We start from the raw sequence: 12,491 nt of genomic DNA, 5'->3' as shown, positions 1-12,491 counted from the left end.
TTGACGTTGCTTTGCTCCCGCTTGGCTTATATAAGTCTCCACGTCGCTGGGAAACCCAATCGAGCACGGATAACTAGGGCCGAGGCCTCTTGTTCGTCCTCCCTTTTCGGGTTTCCCAAGGACCAACGTCAACAAGTCATTCTCTCTATCGGGAACAAACTTCAATTTCCCCGATTTAATATCTGTCGTCACTTGAAGCCATTTTTCTATGGGTACCTTAACCTTGCTGTCACTTTGAACAAGGTTCCTTGTTCGCATGTCATACTCACACCCATGCGTAAGGAACAAATTTCGAGCCCTGAAGTCCCAGTTTTCTCCGATGGGTTCTGGAGTGACCCCATTCCGCAGCATCTCAGCCTCTTGTTCAGCCCACTTAGGCATGGCTTTTTTGTAGCCCCCTCGCCCCGTTTTATGGTGATATTCATTTTCATCCGTATTCTTCTTGTTTTTCTTTGACAATGCCTCGGCATCCTATGAGGTCTTGTACTCCACAAATGCATCCCAGTTATGCTCATGCTTCGCTAGATAGCCTTCGAATTTTGGAGGATTCTTGTCCTTCTTATAAGTTGCCCATAATCACTTCTTCCTATGTCAGAATAGTTCGGCCATCTTCATAAGAGCCCACTTCTTCACTATCTCCCTCTGCTTGTCCATCTCAATCCACGTCTCTAATTCTGGCAGGGTGAAATGTGCCATGAGGTCGTCAAAAAGATTGCCTTTGAACCTATCGGCAACAAACTCACTTTGGGGCACCTTTTTGCTCTTGTTCCATTTTCTAACACTGATCGGGATGTGATCCCTAACCATAACTACGCACAGATTTCTAAATGTCGTTGTGGCCTTTGTGGGTTCCATCGGTTCGCTGGAAGGTGATATAACTGTAATTGTGAAGTGGTCTTTTTTTCCCAACTTCTTTGCCGGGCCTCGTTTATCCAACTTATCTTGGGAGGCCTAAGAGAATAAACATTCATTAATTTATATACATGTACATATAGAATTCCATTAATGGCTCTAGTGATCGTATAGATGTATATATACCTCGCTGGAGCCGTCGGCTTCTCCAGCACCGAAGTCGTCGGCTTCTCCATCAACAGAGCCATTGGCTTCTCCATCAACATAGCCATCAGCTTCTCGGTCGGCTTCTAGGTCAGCTACGCGGATTATGTCCTCAACCATGTCTTCCTGTTCGAAGTCTCGATGGAATGGATCCATTGTTTCTGTAAAATATTAAATCGATAAGTACATGCTTAATTTTGAGTTAATCGTGAGTACATAATAATAATAATGTCGGTGTAACATAGAGGGAGAGGGGGATGCAGGTGACGACGTAACTTAGGGGGTCGTCGTAACGCACGGGGAGAGGGGGATGCCGGTGACCACATATTGAACGCAGGGGGTCGTCGTAATGTACGGGGAGAGTGGGATGCCGGTGACCACATAATGAATGCAGGGGGTCATCGTAACGTACGGGGAGAGGGGTGATGTAAGACGACATAATGTAGAGGTCTTCGATCGTAATGTACATAGGGGGAACATTTGGATTGGGGGGGGGGGACAATTTTTACATAGGGGCGATGTCGGATCGAGGTAACATTCGGATCGGGGGTAATTTTTACATCGTTTTTACATAGCGGCAATTTTTACATAGCGTTAACATTCTTCATCTTTTTTACACTAATCCTAATTCACCCTAACCCTAACCCTAAGAAAAACTAACCCTAATCCTAACCTTAAATTAAACCTAACCCTAACTAATTAATTAAACTAATGTAACCCTAATTGAATTAAATTAGGGCCGGATTGAGCCTATACCTTGTTGCGGTGGCCGGCGGTGGCGTGGGGCGGCGGCCGAAGGTGCCGGGTGCGGTGGAGGCCGGCGTCGATGCGTGCGGTGGAGGCCGCCCATGGCGTGCGCGGTTGCACGACAGAGGCTCGGGTGCACGGCAGGCGCGTGGGGCGGCGGCGGCGTGAGGGGTGGTGGCGTGTGGGCGGCAGCGGCGATTTGGGTAACCTGGCGGCGTACTCTGCGCGCGGCTGGCCTCCAGTGTCTTGGTTGATGGCTCCGACTAGGATGGTGGCATGGCTTAAATACCCCCCTTTTGTCCTTGTTGGTGGCTTGGCCGCGACAAAATGGGGGGCCTTTTGTCACGGCCCGAGCCACCAGCCGGGACAAAAGTGGTGGAAACGTGGCGCGTGGGGATCCAACGGCTCGGACCGTTTTAATCCAACGGTCTGGAGCACGATCCGTGGACTGCGGCTCCAGGCCAATGGAGGCTTTTCTAGTGCTTCTTCAGGGTTTTGTCTGTGTTTTTTCTAGTGCTTTTAGTGCAGTTTTCTATTGTTTTTTCTGTTTTTTTCTAATGTTTTTTCTAGTGTTTTTTAAATAAGATATTCATTAAAATAGTGTGGGAAAGTTTCCCGCTCCTGCCACGACGCCGGCCGCGCGGGAAAGGTTCCTGCCATGATGTCGCGCGGGAAAGTTTCCCGCCACGATGCCGCGCGGGATAGTTTCCCGCCACGACGCCACGTGGAGATTTCCCTCCTACACGCCTCTATAAATAGCTCCTACGTCCCCGTCTCCCGCTTCACTAACCGAACCAAGCCCATTTCACAATGCCCCCGCCACCTCACCCGCCGCCGGTGGAAGTGGACCCGCAGCTCGCGGAGATAGAGGAGAGGGAGGCGGCGGCGCTAGCGGCTACCTAGAAGCATTTGAGAGGCACATTCTCCAGGAGCTGCATAAGCGGCAGCGTGTGGCGGAGCTGGATAGTGAGGAGATGCATAAGCGTCATCGTGAGGAGGAGCTGCAGCAGCAGCTGCGGCAGGAGGCGACAGCTAGGAGGGCAGCAGCGGATGCGCGGAAGAACAACCTAGTCGAAGTCGTTATTTTAGTTTAAATTTAGTTAACGTATCTAGTTAAATTCTAATAAATTCGTAGTCGTTATTTTGGTTTAAATGTAGTTAACGTATTTGGTTAAATTTCAATAAACTCGTTGTCGTTGTTTTAGTTTAAGTTTAGTTAAAGTAAACTGAGGGATCCTTATCTGGGGTGGTGGCTTCGACCGAGCTGATGGGTTAGTTTATATACCCCTTTTATTGAAGGGTTCGTTGCATAGAAAACAAAAAAATTCCTACCGTAAAGACGAATAAATCCAAGATCTAATCTATGGAAAATCCAACATCTAATCTATGAGATCGGAGCAACGATATAGAGATGAGACTAACCCTCAAAGATTCCAAAGCCTACGAGATTAATCTCGTTGTTGGTGTAGACGATCGTCCCGGTGCTGCAATCCGGGAGCACTTCCTTACTCAGTCGCGCGTACGGTGTCGATGAAGCCCTTCCTCTCCCTGTTACAGCGGGCAGCGGAGGTGTGGTAGATCTCCTCACAATTCTAGCAGCACGACGGCGTGGTGGTGGTGGTGGAGGAGGAAAAACTGCAGGGCTTCGCCTAAGCTGGAGTAGTGTATGGAGGTGGAGGAGAGAGGGGGCGGCCAGGGTTTGGTCTGAAGGGATGGGCTGCGCCCCTGCCCCCTCCCCTCTTTATATAGGGGGGGAGGTCGACTAGGGTGGCCCCCTGCGCCCCATCTCATCTAGGGCCGGCGGCCACAAGGGGGAAGGGGGTATCTTGCCCCCCCAAGTTGATCCCCCTTTAGGGTTTGGGGGTGGCCGGCCTGGGCCTCTGCGGCTTGGTGCCCCTGGCCCAATAGGGCTCGGAAGCACCCCCTTAGGACCAGGTGGGCCTCCTAGGTCGTGGGCCCCATGGTGGACCCCTCCGGAACCTTCTAGAACCTTCCGGTCTTCCACCGGAAAAATTCCGAACTTTTCCGAATCCTAGAAATCAACTTCCCTTATATGAATCTTATTCTCCGGACCATTCCGGACCTCCTCGTGATGTCCTGGATCCCATCCGAGACTCCGAACAAACTTCGGTCTCCATCTCATATTCCGAATCTACTTATGCGACATCAAACCTTATGCGCGTCACCCTACGGTTTGCGAACTATGCAGACATGGTCGAGACTGATACGTCCAAAACGTATCTACTTTCCCGAACACTTTTGCTATTGTTTTGCCTCTAATTTGTGTATTTTGGATACAACTAACACGGACTAATGTTGTTTTCAGCAGAATTGCCCTGGTGTCTCGTTTTTGTGCAGAAATTCAACTTTCAGGAAAATCCTCGGAATTTATATCAAAGGGCCTATTTTTCCAGAAGAATCACGGAGCCAGAAGGGCAGGCCTCGGGGAGGCCCAGGGCCCCCAGACGCTAGGCCGGCGCGGCCTGGAGGGGGGGTGCGCCGCCCTAGCGTGTGGCCCCCCTCGGCTGGCCTCTGACGCCCTCCTTTGGACTACTTAAGGGTTTCGATCTAAAAACGCGAGACGGGAAGTCGGAGTCGCCAGAAACCATCCAGTATGCCGCCACCGTCGCGAAACTCCGTCTCGGGACCAGAAACTCCGTTCTGGCACTCCGCCGGGACGGGGAAGTGGAGGAGATCATCGCCATCATAACTACCGACGCCTCTCCATCGACCAGCAATGTTTCCCCCATCCATGAGTGAGTAACTCCCCCGCTGTAGGCTGAAGGGGATGGTAGGGATTGGATGAGATTGGTCATGTAATAGCATAAGATTGTTAGGGCATAATGCCTAGTGTCCGTAATTGGTACTTTGATGATATTATTGCAACTTGTTATGCTTAATGCTTGTCACTAGGGCCCGAGTGCCATGATCTCAGATCTGAACATGTTATTGTTTCATGATGATATGCATTGTTTTATGATCTTACCTGCAAGTTGTATACACATGTCGCTGTCCGGAACCCGAGGCCCCAAAGTGACCGAAATTGGGACAACCGGAGGGGAAGGCAGTGATGTGAGGATCACATGTGTTCACGGAGTGTTAATGCTTTGCTCCGGTAATTTATTAAAAGGAGTACCTTAATTTCCAGTAGATTCCCTAGAGGCCCGGCTGCCACCGGCTGGTAGGACAAAAGATGTTGTGGAAGTTTCTCATTGCGAGCACGTATGACTATATACGGAACTCATGCCTATGGATTGCTTAGTACTTGGATACCGTTTTATTATTATCTGCAAATTCCCTGCTTTGATTGTTACATGAGTTTCTCTCATCCATGCAACGCCCGTCATCCATCCCTGTGCCTACAGTATTTTAATCTTGCTGTTTACTATAATCACTACTACTGTCTTTGTTACTCTGCTGCTGTTATTTCGCTACTCCTACTGCTATAAAACTGTTACTACTGATAAACTCTTGCGAGCAAGTCTGTTTCCAGGTGCAGCTGAATTGACCACTCCGCTGTTAAGGCTTTCAAGTATTCTTTGTCTCCCCATGTGTCGAATCAATAAATTGGGTTTTGCTTCCCGCGAAGACTGTTGCGATCCCCTATACTTGTGGGTCATCAAGACTATTTTCTGGCGCCGTTGCCGGGGAGCATAGCTTTATTTGGAAGTTCACTTGGATTGATATTGTTCGCTGCAAATTCTCCATCATGGGTAAATCTCGCGATCCTAAAGTCGCCATATTACCATCCACTACAAGAAAATGTACAACTCTGAGTACCTCTGCTGCTCTTGATTCACCATCTGAAAATTCTTATAATATTGATAATGTTTCTGCTGTGCTTGATGATAGTGGTTCATTGGGATCTTTTCTAGATGCTACAATTGCTAGGTCTAGACAAATTGAAAATACTGAAACTCCTAATGAAAATGTTGCTACACCTGTTAATTCACCTGAGTCTGTTGATTATTCTAGTGATGATCCTGATGAGGATTATGTGGAACTTGATGATGATTTTATTGATAAATGCAATGCTACTACTGATGCAAGAAAAATTAAAAAGTTGCTTGCACAACATACTGTTAGATATAAGTTGTCTCCTGATCCTAAATTTGCCACATCTCCTATAAACATTAAGGATAAAGATTATGATTTTTCTCTTGATCTATCTCATATAGCTAATGTTGAGAAAACACCCTTTTGTGGTACTAAAAAAGAAAGTGTTGTAGAACACATGAATGAACTTTCTTCTATGAGTAGCTTGTTGATACGTCTCCGACGTATCGATAATTTCTTATGTTCCATGCCACATTATTGATGATATCTACATGTTTTATGCACACTTTATGTCATATTTGTGCATTTTCTGGAACTAACCTATTAACAAGATGCCGAAGTGCCAGTTGCTGTTTTCTGTTGTTTTTGGTTTCAGAAATCCTAGTAAGGAAATATTCTCGGAATTGGACGAAATCAACGCCCAGGGTCCTATTTTTCCACGAAGCTTCCAGAAGACCGAAGAGTCAACGAAGTGGGGCCACGAGGTGGCTAGGAGGGTAGGCGGCGCGGCTCCACCCTTGGCCGCGCCGACCTGTCTCCTGGGCCCCTCGCGACGCCCCCTGACCTACCCTTCCGCCTACAAATAGCCTTCGTTGCGAAACCCCTAGTACCGAGAGCCACGATACGGAAAACCTTCCAGAGATGCCGCCGCCGCCAATCCCATCTCGGGGGATTCAGGAGATCGCCTCCGGCACCCTGCCGGAGAGGGGAATCATCTCCCGGAGGACTCTACGCCGCCATGGTCGCCTCCGGAGTGATGTGTGAGTAGTCTACCCCTGGACTATGGGTCCATAGCAGTAGCTAGATGGTTGTCTTCTCCTCATTGTGCTTAATTGTCGGGTCTTGTGAGCTGCCGAACATGATCAAGATCATCTATCTGTAATTCTATATGTTGTGTTTGTTGGGATCCAATGAATAGAGAATACTATGTTATGTTGATTATCAATTCATGTCTATGTGTTGTTTATGATCTTGCATGCTCTCCGTTATTAGTAGAGGCTCTGGCCAAGTTGATGCTAGTAACTCCAAGAGGGGTATTTATGCTCGATAGTGGGTTCATGTCTCCGTGAATCTGGGGGAGTGACAGAAACCTCTAAGGTTATGGATGTGCTGTTGCCACTAGGGATAAAACATTGATGCTATGTCCGAGGATGTAGTTATTGATTACATTACGCGCAATACTTAATGCAATTGTCTGTTGTTAGCAACTTAATACTGGAAGGGGTTCAGATGATAACCTGAAAGTGGACTTTTTAGGCATAGATGCATGCTGGATAGCGGTCTATGTACTTTGTCGTAATGCCCAATTAAATCTCACTATACTCATCATAATATGTATGTGCATGGTCATGCCCTCTTTATTTGTCAATTGCCCAACTGTAATTTGTTCACCCAACATGCTGTTTATCTTATGGGAGAGACACCTCTAGTGAACTGTGGACCCCGGTCCAATTCTCTTTACTGAAATACAATCTACTGCAATACTTGTTCTACTGTTTTCTGCAAGCAATCATCATCCACACTATACATCTAATCCTTTGTTACAGCAAGCCGGTGAGATTGACAACCTCGCTGTTTCGTTGGGGCAAAGTACTTGGTTTGTGTTGTGCAGGTTCCACGTTGGCGCCGGAATCCCTGGTGTTGCGCCGCACTTCATCTCGCCGCCATCAACCTTCAACGTGCTTCTTGACTCCTACTGGTTCGATAAACCTTGGTTTCTAACTGAGGGAAACTTACTGCTGTACGCATCACACCTTCCACTTGGGATTCCCAACGGTCGCGTGCTGTACGCGTCTCAAGCTAAATTTCTGGCGCCGTTGCCGGGGAGATCAAGACACGCTGCAAGGGGAGTCTCTACATCCCAATCTCTTTACTTTGTTTTTTGTCTTGCTTAGTTTTATTTACTACTTTGTTTGCTGCACTAAATCAAAATACAAAAAAATTAGTTGCTAGTTTTACTTTATTTGCTATATTAAAAACACACAAAAAATAGTTACTTGCATTTACTTCACTTTTTCATTATGTTTCCTTTTAATTTTACCGTAAAAAACATGCCGGTAGGGCGCGGGTCTATAATTGGGAGAAATAATATAGAAGAATTTTTCAACCATGTTAGTACCGTTGATGATTTTGAAGATAGACACTTGGTAGACCTTGTTCCTACTTATGAAATTGCAGCTGCTGCTTTAGTTCGTATGATGGAAACTAAATTTGTTAATCTCAATCCTATAATCCAACACATGTTTCTTACACTCGGTGATATGGAAGAAGGGGAAAAGAAAGATTTTGTTTTAGAAACCCTTCTTAGAGAATTTGGTGGTATAGCAAGAGAGGCTAGAAAGGTCTTTGCTAAATATAATATGCTTGATTCATATACCAATTTTGTTAGTCTCCTTGAAAAAATGGACAAGGAGAGAATAAGGTACACTAATAATATTAATGATGGTGGGGAGATCAAAGCACCAATACCATGCAAGCTCCTAGCGATGAATGATGCACTAGAAAATAACTATGCTTGGCTTGTTCCTGAAAATCTATTTGATGAGAGTAGCAAGCCCAAGACTAATGAAAAGGGAGACGCTAAAACTTATGTATCCAATATACTATGCATGGTTGAGAAAACTCCAAACCCCGCTGTAGATGCACCATCCTTCGATAATACTTGATATACACTTTCTGCGCCTAGCTGAAAGGTGTTAAAGAAAAGCGCTTATGGGAGACAACCCATGTTTTTACTACAGTACTTTGTTTTATATTTGTGTCTTGGAAGTTGTTTACTACTGTAGCAACCTCTCCTTATCTTAGTTTAGTGTTTTATTGTGCCAAGTAAAGTCGTTGATAGCAAGGTTCATACTAGATTTGGATTACTGCGCAGAAACAGATTTCTTTGCTGTCACGAATCTGGGCAAAATTCTCTGTAGGTAACTCAGAAAATTATGCCAATTTACGTGAGTGATCCTCAGATATGTACGCAACTTTATTCAATTTGAGCATTTTCATTTGAGCAAGTCTGGTGCCTCAATAAAATACATCATTACGAACTGTTCTGTTTTGACAGATTCTGCCTTTTATTTCGCATTGCCTGTTTTGTTATGTTCGATGGATATTTCGATTCCATTGACTTTCAGTAGCTTTGTGCAATGTCCAGAAGTGTTAAGAATGATTATGTCACCTCTGAACATGGATATTTTGATTATGCACTAACCCTCTAATGAGTTGTTTTGAGTTTGGTGTGGAGTAAGTTTTCAAGGATCAAGAGAGGGAGATGATACAACATGATCAAGGAGAGTGAAAGCTCTAAGCTTGGGGATGCCCCGGTGGTTCACCCCTGCATATATCAAGAATACTCAAGCGTCTAAGCTTGGGGATGCCCAAGGCATCCCCTTCTTCATCGACAACATTATCAGGTTCCTCCCCTGAAACTATATTTTTATTCCGTCACATCTTATGTGCTTTGCTTGGAGCGTCGGTTTGTTTTTGTTTTTGTTTTGTTTGAATAAAATGGATCCTAGCATTCTTTGTGTGGGAGAGAGACACGCTCCGCTGTAGCATATGGACAAATATGTCCTTAGGTTCTACTCATAATATTCATGGCGAAGTTTCTTCTTCGTTAAATTGTTATATGGTTGGAATTGGAAAATGATACATGTAGTAATTTGCTAAAATGTCTTGGATAATGTGATACTTGGCAATTGTTGTGCTCATGTTTAAGCTCTTGCATCATATACTTTGCACCCATTAATAAAGAAATACATAGAGCATGCTAAAATTTGGTTTGCATATTTGGTCTCTCTAAGGTCTAGATAATTTCTAGTATTGAGTTTGAACAACAAGGAAGACGGTGTAGAGTCTTATAATGTTTACAATATGTCTTTTATGTGAGTTTTGCTGCACCAGTTCATCCTTGTGTTTGTTTCAAATAAACCTTGCTAGCCTAAACCTTGTATCGAGAGGGAATACTTCTCATGCATCCAAAATACTTGAGCCAACCACTATGCCATTTGTGTCCACCATACCTACCCACTACATGGTATTTCTCCGCCATTCCAAAGTAAATTGCTTGAGTGCTACCTTTAAAATTTCTATCCTCTACCTTTACAATATATAGCTCATGGGACAAATAGCCTAAAAACTATTGTGGTATTGAATATGTACTTATGCACTTTATCTCTTATTAAGTTGCTTGCTGTGCGATAACCATGTTCCTGGGGACGTGATACGTCTCCGACGTATCGATAATTTCTTATGTTCCATGCCACATTATTGATGTTATCTACATGTTTTATGCACACTTTATGTCATATTCGTGCCGAAGCGCCAGTTGCTGTTTTCTGCTATTTTTGGTTTCAGAAATCCTAGTAACGAAATATTCTCGGAATTGGACGAAATCAACGCCCAGGGGCCTATTTTGCCACGAAGCTTCCAGAAGTCCGAAGAGGAGACGAAGTGGGGCCACGAGGCGCCCACACCCTAGGGCGGCGCGGCCCCCCCCTTGGCCGCGCGGCCCTATGGTGTGGGGCCCTCGTGCCGCCTCCTGACCTGCCCTTCCGCCTACTTAAAGCCTCCGTCGCGAAACCCCCTGTACCGAGAGCCATGATACGGAAAACCTTCCAGAGACGCCGCCGCCGCCGATCCCATCTCGGGGGATCCAGGAGATCGCCTTCGGCACCCTGCCGGAGAGGGGAATCATCTCCCGGAGGACTCTACGCCGCCATGGTCGCCTCCAGAGTGATGTGTGAGTAGTCTACCCCTGGACTATGGGTCCATAGCAGTAGCTAGATGGTTGTCTTCTCCCCATTGTGCTTCATTGTCGGATCTTGTGAGCTGCCTAACATGATCAAGATCATCTATCTGTAATTCTATATGTTGCGTTTGTTGGGATCCGATGAATAGAGAATACTTGTTATGTTGATTATCAAAGTTATGTCTATGTGTTGTTTATGATCTTGCATGCTCTCCGTTACTAGTAGATGCTCTGGCCAAGTAGATGCTTGTAACTCCAAGAGGGAGTATTTATGCTCGATAGTGGGTTCATGCCTGCATTGACACCTGGGACAGTGACAGAAAGTTCTAAGGTTGTGTTGTGCTGTTGCCACTAGGGATAAAACATTGATGCTATGTCTAAGGATGTAGTTGTTGATTACATTACGCACCATACTTAATGCAATTGTCTGTTGCTTGCAACTTAATACTGGAGGGGGTTCGGATGATAACCTGAAGGTGGACTTTTTAGGCATAGATGCAGTTGGATGGCGGTCTATGTACTTTGTCGTAATGCCCAATTAAATCTCACTATACTCATCATAATATGTATGTGCATGGTCATGCCCTCTTTATTTGTCAATTGCCCAACTGTAATTTTTTCACCCAACATGCTGTTTATCTTATGGGAGAGACACCTCTAGTGAACTGTGGACCCCGGTCCAATTCTCTATACTGAAATACAATCTACTGCAATACTTGTTCTACTGTTTTCTGCAAACAATCATCTTCCACACAATACGGTTAATCCTTTGTTACAGCAAGCCGGTGAGATTGACAACCTCACTGTTTCGTTGGGGCAAAGTACTTTGGTTGTGTTGTGCAGGTTCCACGTTGGCGCCAATCTCTCGGTGTTGCGCCGCACTACATCCCGCCGCCATCAACCTTCAACGTGCTTCTTGACTCCTACTGGTTCGATTAAACCTTGGTTTCTTATCGAGGAAACTTGCCGCTGTGCGCATCACACCTTCCTCTTGGGGTTCCCAACGGACGTGTCAACCACACGCATCAAGCAAATTTCTGGCGCCGTTGCCGGGGAGATCAAGACACACTGCAAGGGGAGTCTCCACTTCTCAATCTCTTTACTTTGTTTTTGTCTTGCTTAGTTTTATTTACTACTTTGTTTGCTGCACTAAATCAAAATACAAAAAAATTAGTTGCTAGTTTTACTTTATTTGCTATCTTGTTTGCTATATCAAAAACACAAAAAAATTAGTTACTTGCATTACTTTATCTAGTTTGCTTTATTTACTGTTGCTAAAATGGCCAACCCTGAAAATACTAAGTTGTGTGACTTCACAACCACAAATAATAATGATTTCTTATGCACACCTATTGCTCCACCTGCTACTACAGCAGAATTCTTTGAAATTAAACCTGCTTTACTGAATCTTGTTATGCGAGAGCAATTTTCTGGTGTTAGTTCTGATGATGCTGCTGCCCATCTTAATAATTTTGTTGAACTATGTGAAATGCAAAAATATAAAGATGTAGATGGTGACATTATAAAATTAAAATTGTTCCCTTTCTCACTAAGAGGAAGAGCTAAAGATTGGTTGCTATCTCTGCCTAAGAATAGTATTGATTCATGGACTAAATGCAAGGATGCTTTTATTGGTAGATATTATCCCCCTGCTAAAATTATATCTTTGAGGAGTAGCATAATGAATTTTAAACAATTAGATACTGAACATGTTGCTCAAGCTTGGGAAAGAATGAAATCTCTGGTTAAAAATTGCCCAACCCATGGACTGACTACTTGGATGATCATCCAAACCTTTTATGCAGGACTAAATTTTTCTTCGCGGAATTTATTGGATTCAGCTGCTGGAGGTACCTTTATGTCCATCACTCTTGGTGAAGCAACAAAG

Source organism: Lolium perenne, chromosome 4 (assembly GCF_019359855.2).
Source record: "Lolium perenne isolate Kyuss_39 chromosome 4, Kyuss_2.0, whole genome shotgun sequence".
Taxonomy (NCBI): Eukaryota; Viridiplantae; Streptophyta; class Magnoliopsida; order Poales; family Poaceae; genus Lolium; species Lolium perenne.
This window is presented reverse-complemented; position numbering follows the sequence as displayed.